Genomic DNA, 15,812 nt, shown 5'->3' on the forward strand with positions numbered 1-15,812 from the left:
GTCTATTATTTTTTCGATCAATAATTGGATAGCCAAAGGTTCCTTAAAGAAGACTTTAGCATAATTAATCCAGGTGAAACTAAAACATTTCCACTTGAAGAATTCTAGATAGAGCATATTGACAGAGGAAAACGTTTTTTTAATCTGAAAAGCAAAATTTACATATTTGATCTTTTTTTTTAACAAATTTGGTATAGTTACTGCACTACGTAGGTTGATCTGTCAGTTGAAGACACATTTTAGAGTCTGTATTCTCCATTTAAAGATTAATTAATTACTAAATAAGTTGACGATTATTTCAATCATTGATTAATCATGATTAATCCAATTAATTGTTTCAGGCCTAATTTGTATATTGTTTACAGTGAGATTATCCAATACCTTTTAGTGATCTACATGCTGCTTTGACAAAAAGGGGACTTCTAAACTTACAGACATGTCCTGGGAGCACATCAGATTTACTGCCAAGAGGGATGAAAGACCTGGTACCATTTATTGTGCTTTTAGAGGAGTTGTTGCACATGTTTAGATGTTGTTGTTTTTTTGGGTGGGGGGGGAAATACCATCTCAGATTTTTTTTAGAAATGATAAAAATAAATAAAGCAATATTTAAAAGGCTATTTCAAATAACAGACCAAATATATTTTTGCGTTTAAGTTGATTTTAGGAGGATGAAAATACTGAGAGTGCAATATCCCATCTTGAAACTAAATAAATCACTTTTTTTTGTTACAGTAAACCCAGTTTGTTGTTTGATTTGAATAATCTATGATTATGAGCTTGCTGTATGATTTTCCTTACCTCAGTTCATTTTTTGGTGTGTGTATTTAACTCTGTGAAACATAAGCGATGTCTCTTAACTGTCAGTTGCTCTGGAAATGATCACTGTATTTTATAATCATCATCAATGAATTGGTGCAAGTCTGAACCTGAACCATCGTTCTTGTGCCATCCTGACATAGACAATGGCGTGTCTTGTAGCTTTATGTCCATTAACCATGCTGTTTCCATTTGGCTAGCGGTTTTTATTTAAACTGGACTTCATATTCTTGTGACCACACAGTGTCACCATATGGCAAGTGCGCCTACTAGCAATTCTACTACTACTATTCAATGCTGTAACGTCGTAATTCTTGCTCTTGTGGCTTCTGCATGAATTCAAGAACTTAGTAGGACTGATGTTTCACTGCCCTTGATAGAACAAAAAAAAAAGAAAAGTTGTTATATTTTATGGACTGTTACAAGTTGTAAAGTGAGTGACACTGTCCCTAACCCACTGTATTTTGTGCTTGTTATGACTATTGCTCTATGACAAGCTTATAGCATCAATATATGGGAATATTTGGTAGGTTTATATTGTGTTATATTGTGTTAGCATGTACATAAAAGATACCTCCTCTGCAATAAATATTTGTATAAAAAATGTAACTGTTTGTGCTCAGTGGTTTTGAAGATTTGCGTTTGTGAAAATTAGCCTTTTGAAAAGAACTCCTTGAGATGCTATGGGATTTTTATGCTCTATTTCTACTACAATGGCTCTAATCCCATGTGCAGCTGATACAAGATGCTCTCAGGATGCATTTATGCCTCATATACCTTCTCAGGTTTGCTTGCTTTTTGCTTGCGCAGACATGCAGCTGCAGGAAACCTGGTCTTTAATGGCCTTTTACATGGTAACCACAGCTTGGCTGCTGTCCTAAAAGGCTTTTATGGCTCACTGTGGTAAGATCAATGGACTTAGGAAGAGGTAGTCAATGTATGAAATGCTGACTTCTTGCAGAAATGCAAAATCTGGTATGGTGTTTTTTTTTCTTCCATATATGTTGGTTATATATAGTTGGAAGTCATAAATTGCTTTATTCATTTCATCTATACTGTCCATCTGTGAAGAGATGATGTGTGTCATTAAATAAAAGCTATAAACAGCTCTACATTTCCAGATATGGGCACAGATGCAGCTGAATAATAATGCTGAGGGTAATGTGTGAAGCAAACTGGTTAGCATTGATCCCAGTTTATTGGGCACTTTAGGGCCTTTCTGATTAAATATAGGACCAGTGCAGCCTTTGGCAAGGATTAAAATTACAGCAACATTACACTGGACGATCTCTGGGAATAAAATGTGATTCGCTCAACACCTGATCCCTTTTACGGGCCTAAGAGTAATACTGAAGTTTGGTTCAATTAATGTCCGATTCTTTTGGTTTTAGGATCAAATCATCAGCAAAAGTTTTTTGCTGATCTGAAGAAGGTTTTTTTTTTTTGTCTTAATATGAACCTTTCCTTTTCAACATCATTTTTTTTTAATTAATAAATAAAAAACATAATTTAAAGCTTTTTCTTTTGCATTTAGTCTGATTATCTAGGTAAATAAAGCATATTCAATAATCTGAAACATTACAATATGACAAAAAAACAGCAAAAACAAACTAAATATGTGAGAGGACACAGATTTTTTCGCAGTACTGCAAACAATAACCTTTGATAGAAATTATATTTGCAATTCTTAACATCAGAGCTCAGACAGCAACGAGATCCGGCTGCAAAAGACACAAAGTCATGCAGCAAACTGAGCACTAGCTCTCCTGTTGTGTGTGTGAGAATCACAGTTGGATGCTGCTGGGTTGCCTCTCTGTTGACTTTGCAGAACAGCAGGAGGAACGGGGTCCAGCATGGCAGGACTTATTTTTAAAGCCCAGACAGTGATTGGTGCGTGAATCACAGTCTTTTGAGCCACAGTAATGTGGGCAGTGATGGACGGCTGCTCGAAAGACAAACAGGAGATGAGAGGAAGCTGATCGCTTGGTCCAAGCCGGCGTGCTCCGCCACTGACTCATCCGTCTCTCGGATACATGTAAGGCTGGGGGAGAGAGGTGGGAGGAGGGGGAAGATTGTGAGGACATCTCATGTTCAGCAGTGTGGATCCATGACTCATATGGAGGGGGCTGGATATGTGGGGGAACCACGGGGGAGATGTGATGGAAACATCTAGAAACATGCAACCGGCACAATATGACTTAAAGTGCTGAGATCTCCCCTTTTTTTTACTGTCTTTGACAATGATCTACATTTACATATGGTAAAGTATTGACTAAATTTCAGTACCTTTCTCTGTTGTGGCCATAAATATTTACAGGCATACTGTTCTGTTATTAAAATATCAAACAATGATCAATCATTTTAAAAGGTTTGTCCAGCTTTGATAAAACAATGATCTCATAAAATTCAACCGAAAACCAAACAAATGTTTTTGAGGGAAGGTTTTAAGAAGGAGAACCATTTTTTGCATGAATTTTACCCCAATAGACAAAACGTTTGTGGTTTTATATACCTTCTGACCCAGTTTCAGTATATCTGTCCGCTGATTTGCAGGTAAGTATCAAATATAAAGCCTGGCTGTAGGTGTATTTTCCATGAACTCATTGGGAATTTAAATGTCTACTTTTGAAAAAGGGTTTAAAAGTAGATATAGCACTGAATTTTTTCAAATGTATCAACTATGACATGAAATATAGGTAGAAACCCAGAATCTAAAAAAGGCTTGGTTCGACAATTCAATTCAGTTTATCATTTCACAACGCATGACAACCCAAGGCACTTTACAGAGACAATTCATCCAGATCATACAGTTAGATTTGACCCGTTGACTCTAATCCCTCACACCAAGCATGCTTGTAGCGACAGTGAAGAGGAAAACTCCCCTTAACAGGAGGAAACCTCCAGCAGAATCAGACTCGGTGAGCGGCAATCTACCGAGGCCTACTGGGGCTCAAGGAGACAGAAGCAGACATAGAAAAAGATGCTGAGATACAAAAGGCAATAGTTAACCAGCTCCATAGGCGGCCCCGTGCAGAAAAGACACAGCTAGGCAGATGAGCTCCAAGCCGGCCCCCATGTCAGATGATGAAAGAGAGCACATCCAGTTAGTCACAGTCAGAGAAACAGGACTACATTGAAAAACAAGCCATTCTCCAACATCTACAATCAAAGGTGTGATGCAGCAACACAGCTGATATTTCTATCCAGGATGGTATCACAGACCAGATGAAGATACTATGATGAGAAAAAGCAAAGAGAGCATAAAGTTAGAGATTGAACTAACACATACTCTAGAATGGGAAAATAGAAACAGGATGAAGCAGAATGATGAAAAGGGGTCCCTATCTCCTCCAGTAGTCTAAGCTTCTAGCAGTATATTTATAGAGATAGTTCAGAATAACCTGAGCGACTCTAACTATAAGCATTATCAAAAAGGTAAGTTTTAAGCCTTGCCTTAAAAATAGAAAGGGTATCTGCCTCATGGACTAAAACTGGTAGAGGAGAGGAGCCTGATAACTAAAAGATCTGGCTTCCATTAAACTTTTAGAAATTCTTGGAACCACTAGTAAACCTGCAGTGTCTTAAACCGGAGAGATGGACCTAGAATTCAGCTGGTCAGACAATGGGAAGTTTCAAAACTTTTAACGACAAAGATTATAAAACAGAACAGTCACGCAGGCTGCTGAGGATAAGTGAACCTGTAGCAACTCTAGGAGTAAGGCAGCGCATCGCTCATCCCTGGCACTCTGAAAGTGGGAGAAACACAGGTAAGTGAACATAATAATCTTACACAAGATGTGAGTCATTCACCTGGTTCGACAGTTCAGTCCTGTTGTGTGATTCAAAGTAAACGTTGAAAGAAAACACGGGACAACCAGCGTACGTTTCTGTTCAACTGTATTGAATAACAGACGTTCTGATACAATGCTCTGCCTTACATACCAAGGGACTCAGGTTCCCTCCAGTGGTCACATTTGGTATTACACATGCAGGTCTTATCACATAAACACTGGTTAACATCACATCCCTCTTACTGGAAGTTAAAGAGACCTTATTGGAAGTTAAAGATGATTACTCTTTTTTAAGTTTGCTGTTAACCTGAGAACATTGTAACCAACATATTCGTACAACTTATAGGATTTTCTTTCCTCTAACATTTCAAGATAAAAGATTCATTTCATTTCTAACGTCTCATAACACCAGACATTTAGCATTCAGCCACGTAACTGACATAACATAAACAGAGTTTTAAACCAAACACAATCATCATTTTAATTCATTTTCACCTGGAAACAGTTTTCTCTTTTTTTTTTCTTTTTTTTTGTAACAGGTAAGTGTCTCTCTCTCTTTTTTTTTTTTTTTTTTTGATTGTTATATACAGGTAAGCATCTCACATTCTCTTTTCATTTCACAGGTAAGTATATGTTTCTTTCTCTTATTATTTTCACAGGTCAAGTCTGTCCGGTCTCTTTATTTTCCTGCCAGACCTGGTTCTTGTGATATGAGGTGAGCTCACAGTCGGTCTGACTGCTGAAGGAGTCTCTTCACCTCTGTCCACCTTGAGTGGCTGCTGCTCGCACTCTGACCTCTGCTCTGGCATAGGAATCAGGTGAGAACGGTTCCGCCGCAGTGTCCCCTGTGATCCAGCGATCAGGTAAGATCGTGGGGTGCCGTGTGCGGATGTTACCGTACCTGGCTCAGCTGTGTCTGTGATCCAGACGTCGTCACCTGGTGACAGCTTACCCAGGTCTCGTGCTCTGTGTCTGCTGTTGTAGTGTTGTGCGCCTGCTCGCCTCTTCTCCCTCTCTTTCCGCTGAAGGTCGCGAAGGTCTGGAAGTGCTGGCTGTAACCTCTCTGGCAGGACCGGCAGAGTGGTGCGCAGGCGCCGTCCCATGAGCAGCTCGGCAGGGCTGTAGCCGTTGCTCAGGGGTGTCGCTCTGTAGGCCAACAGAGCGCGGTAGGGGTCGCCGGCTTTCTTAAGCAGGCTCTTTATGGTTTGGACGGCACGCTCGGCCTCACCGTTGCTCTGGGGGTGTTTTGGGCTGCTGGTTACATGCTCAAAACAATAGTCACTGGCAAAGGCTTTCATTTCATGCCCAGAAAATTGTGGCCCATTGTCACTAATTAGAGTCTCTGGAATGCCGTGACGTGCAAACATTGATTTGAGGTGTGTGATCACGTTAGTAGATCGTGTGGGGCTGAGCTGGGCAATCTCAATATAGCGGGAGAAATAATCAACTACTAACAGGTAAGTTTTGTCCTTCAGCACGAAAAGGTCTGCACCTACTTTCTGCCATGGCCTATCAGGTAGGGGCTCTTTTGGGTTGGCCCTCTCCTTGATGCATTCTCTGCATTTGAGTACCAGCTCTTTGATCTGGTTGCTCAGCCCAGGCCACCATACTGTTTGGGTAGCCCTCTCCCTACACTTCACTATTCCCTGGTGTCCCTCGTGTATTTTGTCTAACACAGTGTCTCTCATTGTTGCAGGAATGACTAACCTTGTGCCCTTCAGGAGTAGTCCGTTTTGCACAGTCAGGAACGCCCTCTCGTGCCAGTAGTGCTTGGCGGGCCCCTGTAGCTGGTTCCTGTCCGGCCAGCCCTCCACGCAGTATTTCATCACCTGCGCGCAGACGCTGTCGCCCTGCAGCTGTTTGCGAAGCTCTGTGAGGTACCTGTCGCTGGTCGGGAGGTGCTCCAGCACCGCTTCGACGTAGATGTTGGTGTCCTCCATCAGGTCGTTGTCGCTGCTTGTCACTGCATTTGTCAGTGGGGCGCGTGAGAGTGTGTCAGCTGAGGTAAGGCTTTTCCCAGGTGTGTGGAAGATTGTGTAGGAGTACCTCATCAGACGCATCCTGAATCTCTGGATTCGTGGTGGCAGTGCGTCCAGAGCCTGGCCTCCCAGCAGGCTCACTAGAGGTTTGTGGTCTGTTTCGAGTTCAAAGTGCACTCCAAGGATAAAATCACTGAACCTCTCACAGGCCCATGTCAGTGCCAGTGCCTCTTTCTCCAGCTGGGCGTATCGCTGTTCTGTGTCGGTCAGCGACCTGGAAGCATACGCGACCGGTAGCCACGCTTCTGCCTTCTTCTGTAGCAGCACGGCTCCCAGCCCATAAGATGAGGCGTCCGCCGAGATCTTCAGTGGGCTGTTTGGGTCGTACAACTGGAGTACTGGCGCTGTGGAGAGTTCATGTTTGAGGCTGCGGAAAGCACGTTGCTGGTCGTGCCCCCAGCACCACATGTTCTTCTTTGAGAGCAGGGCTCTCAGTGGCTTGTCCTTCTCAGAGAGGTTGGGGATGAACTTCCCGAGCTGGTTTACCATCCCCAGGAAGCTGCGGAGCTCGCTGATGTTCGTCGGCTCCCTCATGTCTTGAACTGCCTTTGTCTTCTCTGGGTCTGGTTTCACCCCCTCAGCTGAGATGATGTGCCCCAGGAACTTTACCTCTTCTCTCCCGAACTCACACTTTGCCATGTTCAGCGTCACACCGGCCTTCTCTGCCCGCTCCAGGACTGCATGCACCCTGCTGTCGTGCTGCTCCTTCGTGTCTCCCCAGATGAGGATGTCGTCGACGTGGCAGACGACGCCTTCCAGGCCTGCTGTGACCTCAGATGTCATCCTGTTCTGGAAGTGCTCCGATGCTGAGCTGATCCCGAAGGGTAGCCTGTTGAAGTGGTACCGCCCGAATGGCGTGATGAAGGTGGTGTACAGTGCTGAGTCTTTTGAGAGCGGTATCTGCCAAAAGCCCATGTTTGCGTCGAGTTTGGAGAAATATTTGGCCCCTGTCAGCATGCCCAGGGTGTGTTCCACCGATGGCAAGATGAACTTTTCCCTGCACACTGACTCATTCACTGGTGACATGTCCACACATATCCTCACCTCATTGTTTTTCTTGGGAGCCACCACCATGCCGCAGCACCACTCAGTTGGCGCCTCAATGCGGCTGATGACGCCCAGGCTCTCCATCCTCTCCAGCTCCCGCTTCACCTTGCCCATGAGAGGTAGTGGTACTCGCCGTGGGACTTTGAGAGAGAAGGGTTTGGCGTCCGGCTTGAGTTTGATGGTGTAGGGCTTCTGCACCAGCCCCAGTCCATCGCAGAGTTTTGGGTACGTCGTCCTCACCGTCTCCTGGTCGATCATGTCTATCCGAGCAACCAGTTTGAGCCTCACTGAAGCTGGCCTGCTCAGTAGCCCGACGTGTAGGTCTCTGACGATGTAGATCCTCTCTGTGGTGCTCCTGTCCTTGTAGGTGAGTGTTTCGGTGACTGATCCTAGCACATTCAACTTTGCACCACCAGGGCCATACAGCTGTTTCATGGCGGCTTTAACGTCTTTGGCACCGGGCATGGTATTTTTGTATACTGTCTCTGGTATGGCTGTTACATCGGCGCCCGTGTCTATTTTAAAAGTCACTTTTCTGCCCTGTAAGCCTATGTCAGCCATCCATGGATCTTCACCCGAGGACACCTCACCTAGAAACAGTCCATCTGTGTCCTCGGCTAACTCATTCACAGAGCTGATGAGTCTGCATACCTTGCCGTATTGCCCTCTTTTGCCGCAGCTGTGGCATTCAGCGTTCCGAGCCGGACACTGAACCGCAGGATGAGATGGTGATTTTCCACATTTGTGGCATGCCTTGTTTCCCGTCGCCGTGTGAGTCGCTGCTTTTGCTTTTGCATGTCCCGGTTTAAGCCCTTTAGCTTTTAATTGCGTCGCGTTCCACTGCTTTCCTTTTGCTTTGTGCAGTGCATCCACAGCTACTTTGCTAGCAGTGCTCATTTCCCCCCTCAGGTCCGTCTGCTGGCGCCGAACTTCTTCCGACTGCCTGGCCATGGTGATCGCCTTGGTGAGAGTGAGTTGGCTATCCAGCTGCATTTTCTGAGACAGTGCTGTGTCTCTAATGCCCACCACCAATCTGTCTCGTAGCAGTTCATCATGTAGGGAACCATAGTTGCAGCTTTCTGCTAGGGCATAAAGTGCTGTGAGGAATGCGACGACTGATTCGGTAGGTTGCTGTACTCGTTGGTTAAACTTAGCACGTTCATAAATAACGTTTTTCTTCGGGACGAAGTAACCGTCAAATCCCTCCTTCACTGCATTGTACTGCAAACGCTGCTGCTGGGTTAGCACTAGCCCTCTTAGCACGTCGTCCGCCTCATCACCCATGCAGTAAATTAGCGTGTTAACTTGGTTAGCCTCTGAAGAACAGTTCAAATTACTTGCCAGCCGGAATATCTCGAAGCGACGAATCCATTTCTCCCATTCGTGCGGTTTAGAAAAGTCAAACGGTTCCGGTGGCTTTATGGTAAACGTTGCACACGGTATGCTAGCCGCTCCTTGGCTTTCCGTTACAGCGTTAGCCATATAACGGTCTGTAACGTTAGCATCTTCGTGGTGGTCCCCCGACGCTTCAACGTTCCCCTGCTGCTGCTCTCGCTCACTCATACTCGCTTGATGTCTCCTCTGTCGCCGTCTGGCACTAGATCCTGGCATTCACGCTGTCTCTTGTCCGCAGGTCGTGAAGTCTACACTTCTGACACCATGTTGTGTGATTCAAAGTAAACGTTGAAAGAAAACACGGGACAACCAGCGTACGTTTCTGTTCAACTGTATTGAATAACAGACGTTCTGATACAATGCTCTGCCTTACATACCAAGGGACTTAGGTTCCCTCCAGTGGTCACATTTGGTATTACACATGCAGGTCTTATCACATAAACACTGGTTAACATCACAAGTCCATCCTCTGATCATAGGCAGGATCAGCCGATGCACCGCCAAGGAGATGCGGTGCTGAGCTATCCAGACCATATCGATGCAGCAGCCCAAGTCAGCAGGCAGGAGACTGATCCAGTTCTGGGAAAACAGATCAGACAGTACAGTTCTGGGATCCAGGAGTCCATAGCCCAACCAGGGGTTCAGATCCAAACAGCAACAGACAGATCCAGGGTTTAGGAATCTTCACAGCGTAAAGGTAGCAAGCTCAGACAGTCATTCTAAGATGCAGATAGGTGGGCTCAGTGGTAGAGAGGAACAGATACAAGACTTGGTACCAGGATAAATGCAGAACTTTAAACTGTACTCCACTTTGGAGCCAGGATTACTGGAGTTAAAACTGGCCTCCCCCGCTTTCCAAGCCAAAACCCTGAGGGCTCTGTGGAGAAGAGCCTGAACCCACACTTCCCCCCACACGGCGGTTCAAAACCCTGAGGACTCAGCGGAGAAGAGATCAGGAGACAAACAATAAACTTTCTAAATCCATTGGCCTCCAAGAGTCAGGACATGAACTAGGAACTTAAAAAAGAACTCCAAAACAAACATGAAAAACTGACAGAAATACATAACACACAAAAAAAAAATGATCTCACCCTGATAGCTGGGCTGAACCAAATGTATAGCAGAGGATGCAGGTGAATAAGATGAAAGATAATTAGAGAGCACGGGAGGGAATGGCAGGTGAATGAAGTGAGTAATCAGATCAGCAACGGGGCTGGGATCATGACATGCAGATGGAGAGCAAACTGCTCTGTTAGGAACGTAAGGAACTTTATCATATTATATTGCATATCTCTGATATAAGAGATATGCTATAGAGCTTAAGATAGATATCAGAGATATAAGATGGGGGGGGGTAAATTCTATTCTGGATATAACAGGAGGCCAATGATGAATAAATAACCTGGAAGTAGCCAGGTTGATATGTGTAGAACTGAGTCGAGTTCTATGTTATCAATCTGGGATGGCTGCCATTCAATCTGTCTGTGAAAAGGAGGGACGTTTACAATATTTCAATCTGATTGGGTGACATGCCAGCTAGTACTCACCTTCCATAATACGCTTTCAGCCAATCATGGCAGCAAATCATGACCTTCCAGTGGAGTAAGCTGATAAATCAAACTTTTTCCAAATCCTGTCTGAAAGAAAGCACAGACATCTTTCCCATACACAAATGCTCAAAGTGCTTCTCTTTGCTCCTATTTTAGCTAAACCCGAGTCGATTTGGGTATCGACTGGTAAGTCCTCCAGCGTAACCAAGTTTGTAACGCCCCAGCAAGGCTTTTGTGACTGTCGTTATTCTAAAATGTCTCACCCCAAAAAATGCTGCTGGCATGTCCTTGGCCCAACTCGCTAGTTGTTATGAAACGGGCGTATTAGCGTGAGTCTTTCAAGATGGATTTCAGATATAGCGACAATCCAGCTTGCAGTGCAAGGTAAATGAAGTGCAGCTAGGATAGAGGAAATGAAGGAGACACTTAAAAACATCCATACTCATACGACAATATGGTGGCATTAAAATCCCAGGGGTACCCTCAATGTTTTTGAACAGAGAGATGACTCCATCAACTTACACAAATTCCAACCACGTCTCAGTTAAAGCCAAAGTACTTTTTTGTTCATTTTCATATTTAGCCAAAACATGCATCAAAATCAATCATAGAAAAGTTTTAATACAGGGCAATATCAAACTAATATCCACAATGGAGTTAGGAAGAAAATCTCAATAACAGAATGTGACAGACCTGTTTGGTAGTGATTTCTTGCAAACTAACTTCACCATAGTCAGACTGAATGGGAAGTGTGATTCAACATCAATTTTCATGTCTTGTCGAGACCATGTTTCACTATGGGGATAAAGTGCGTCCAGTATGCTGAGTAATGTTAGTTTTCCTCAGAGCACAATTTATGTAAGCCAGATTTGATTTTCTTTTATTTTTATGAGATTTTTCCATATCAGTATCCTAATTTATAACTTTATTCTCCTCTCAAAAGGGAAGCGACTGTTCCAACGGTTGCATTTCCGAATTCTACCGACTGGCGCCCGTCTTTACATGAGTGAATAAAGGAAAGTGAAGTTAATAAATGGAAAATTACATTGGACCAAGTAGCAATTAGTAACAAGACTGTCAAGGAACGCTATGGACTGCGGCTAAAGCGGCTTACAGCCGTACATGTTTGAGCCCTTGCCTCGCAACTCTGCAAGTTTTGTTAGCTCTACGCCTGCCGAAGACAGAGACGTCCATCCCTGTGAACACTGGGACGTAACTCAATGTTAAAGTAAATTGATCCTTATTTTATATTTCAACCGTTGCATGTATTATCTGCGACATAAGAATCAAGATGCTATGACCAAAAACATTTAATTGACAGATGACTGTTGATATATGATTGGCCGAATTTAGGTTTACAAGCTGATATATAACTAACTGGCCTGCATAAAATAAAATAAAAAACACAGATTGTTAAGACAGGATTTTTTTTTTATAGAAATTTTCTAACTTTTTGGGCAATATGGTCTGATAAAGAGTACATTTGTATACATATTTAAACCAAAATGATCTGAAATTTATTACCTTAATTTCTCTATTTTTGTTTATTTATTTATTTTTACCAATTTCTTCCTCACATGTTGCTATTCTTTTCCAGATTACCTTCATCTTATACCATCAATGAACTTTTTCATTTCAGCTTATTATACCACTACATATCTGCAACATGGTGGATTCCCACACAGTGTTTCCTGCCTTCTAGTGGGACTGGAAGAGGCCCTGGTGGTGGGAGCAACCATTACTCACAGAGTTCCCTGTTATCCACCAGCGCTGCCTCCACATGCAGAGGGAGGACGGGTGAAAGGCAATGTACAGCTTAGCAATTTTACTATGGATTCAAACACACATCAATTTCATTTAATGACTACCTCAGTCAGACATGTGCCCAGTTATGCACAGGTCATTTAGTAAGGTAATAAAAAAGGCATGATTTTACCGTTGCTTAGCTGTGAAACAAAAAAACAAAACTCAGCCAACCTTGAAGCTTTTCATTAGACTGTTTCCTTGTTTTCAGGAGGATTGCCTTTATACTGACGTGTGAGAATGACGTCATGTGGCATCAATAGAAATTCTGTTTTGTAGTTTGTAGAAAAAAGAAGGCTTTAAACTTTGGAATGTATTGAAAGCTGCTGTATAACCATGATATTTCTAGAAAGTTTTAGAGTATTAAAAGCTGGATCAGGCTAATTAGGCTTTGAGCTGTATATCTGGTATTTACATTTAATTACCTTTATTGAATTACTTACTGTAGATATGTATCAGGAGGGCCACCTTACAGTTTTTCAATTTATAATTTTTGGTTCTGTATATTTCCTAGAATTATTCATGGACACATTTATTAGATATATTCGTTAAAATTGCTTTGTACTATAACAATGAAGAAGTCAATCAAACTGAAACAACTCTGTATTTAGAACCATGATTAAGACAACTTGTTGAAGGGGAAACCAGTCAATTCCTACTGCTGTTATAGCAATCAGTCAAACATGTTGGAATTGTGCCAAAACATTTTATTTTGGTTTCATCTGACCACATGATATTCTCCCAATGCTCCTCTAGATTTTTTATTAACTCTCTGTCAAGCCGCGACATGGACTGGCGTATGCAGGGGGACATGCCGAGCATTACAGGATTAAAATCCCTCTGGCTCACAGCGTGTTACTGGTGATAGCCTTTGTATTTTTGGCCTCTGCTCTCCGGAAGTCCTTCATCAGGTTACTCTGTAGCTCAAGAATTTTTGCTCAGAATATTTCAGAATATTCAGTCACATTCATTCATACCACCAAGATTCGGTCATATGAATGTTTACTGTTTTCTCCAACACATATATACATTTACAAACGTTAGTGTTACTTTTTCATAACTGCAAAGATATATTGTCAATAAAACCGGAGTACAACTTTCTCGGCCCATGTATGACCTTTGGTGTAACTGGCATATGCTGCTTCCCAACTAGAATTTATCACTTTTCAACTGGTATATATATATGCCACTTTTCAGTTGCCATTTTGGCAGCTTTTCTTTTGGCTATGCTTTTAGATTGAGGGAGGTTATAAATTATATTTTAAATATTTCTATCTAAGGAAAACCAGCTGATTGCAGGGCTCATTGACTCACTGCAATCCCTCACACTGAGCATGCATGCAGCAACAGTGGAGAGGAAAAACTCCCTAAAAAACAGGAAGAAACCTCCATCAGAACCAGGCTCAATGTGAGCGGCTATCTGTCGGCTGGGATTCAAGGAGACATGGGCAACTGAGGACATAAACGAAATAAGTTCTTTGGCGCTTGGGCCACGGCAGAAGACTTCAATGCTGTGAATCAACCTATGCTTGGATGATTAACCTATAAAAGGATCAGAGTAGTCTTCCCCTAAGGCCTAGACACTAGTGGTAAAGTAAGCCACACGATGACTGGGACTGAGAATAGTCTGAGAATGTGGGAGGAGATGGGGTGGAGGTGGGTGAAAGTTCACCTGTGTGCAGCAGAGAGAAGCTAGATCAGGAGCTAAATCAAGGAGAGCTTGCTAGATGATTGGCTTCAGAGACAGGGTGGCCCCCGAGTTGATTGGCTGGAGCTGAATGAGGGACATCGCAGGTGGTTCAGTTGAAGCTGGTAAGAGTCTCCCAGATTGAATTTACGCATAAGCTTCATTAAATCAATGCAACGTAATATGCTTATTGGTTCATGTTTGTTTCTTTTTGTAATAATCCTGTGGCAATAAAAAAATTAGTGCTGCATTTTTTTTCTGCTGCATATCTGTTGCTGAATGTCATCCTTTAAAAGTCTTTACATATTCATGATAAACACCACCGGACGATGTTTAAACACATCTCACAACACATTTCGCAAGGCTTTTATTATTCCAAATGAGAAGAGCCCCCAGTTGGCATCTATTCATGCTCAGTGATTGATTGCACCAAATTATCATAAACCCAAAGGGCTAATAGGCAATTTATCTCAGTGGCTGACAGGACAGGGCCATTTCTGGCTCTTCTCTAATGTCTACTGTCTAACATAATAGATTTGGCCCAAAATGAGATGTGATATTTCTGGAGATGAACTTCACAAATATGGCCCATCAGTGTGAATGCTACTGCCAGTGAACCCCAACATGTCGGTCACTGAACTTCTCCTTTCACCGCTGGGCTGGGTTTGTAGAACAGCTCCAAGTTTAAGCATACTAGCACCAAGGTTACAAGGATGACTTAAAAGACTGACAGTAATTATCTATCTCACTAACTGCTGGAATATAAAATCAGTATCTTGGACAAGGAGCTGTGAATTATCTGGGCATAATGCACAAAAGAAAAGTGTTATTTGGTGAAAAGCTGGTTCTGGTGTGACTTGAATTGTCTGCTCACACATTCTTGATTAACTGCGCCGAGCGATGACACTTCTCTTCCAATTAAGGAATGCCTTTGGCCCCATGTGAGGACAGCCACTTGTCTGAAAAATTCCCTTCTTCTTTTTATCAAACTGCCATTTGAAGACAAAAACACATACACATAATGACTCTCTATAAAGTTTAAGTTTTTTGCATTGTCTGTTCCTCACATTCAAATTCTATCTATATTGTAAATCTCTAATGTCAATTTTTTGGATTTCATCCCAAATTACTACATATGATTATTATTTATACTATTATTGCTGTTATTGTCCTTTCTGTATAAAAAAAAAATTCAATAATCTTTAAACAATTCCTTCTCTAGTTCATTTAGAATTTGTCAAATAGATATAATCTTCATCTTCTGCTTACTCTGGACCAGGTTGCTGAGACTGCAGTCTCAGCATAGACTCCCAGACTTCCCTCTCTCAAGAAACCTCCTCCAGCTGTTAAGGAAAGCCAGAGGTGCTCCCAGTCCAGCTGTGTCCTGAGCCATCCCCTAGGTGCTGATGAAGATTCTCAGTATTCCAGGTCATAGTCATTCCGTAAAAGTTCAAAAAATATCCACTGGACTTGGTTTCCTAGATTTGAAGACGCTTCGCCCCCTCTCCAGGAAGCATTCTCAATTCGAAAGTCATTTGAATTGAGATGAATGCGATATTTCATTATATATATACATATATATATATATATATATATATATATATATATATATATATATATATATATATATATATATATATATATATATATATATACATACACACACTTCTCAAAAACATTT

Source organism: Cyprinodon tularosa, unplaced genomic scaffold (assembly GCF_016077235.1).
Source record: "Cyprinodon tularosa strain WSP-4 unplaced genomic scaffold, ASM1607723v1 ctg294, whole genome shotgun sequence".
Taxonomy (NCBI): Eukaryota; Metazoa; Chordata; class Actinopteri; order Cyprinodontiformes; family Cyprinodontidae; genus Cyprinodon; species Cyprinodon tularosa.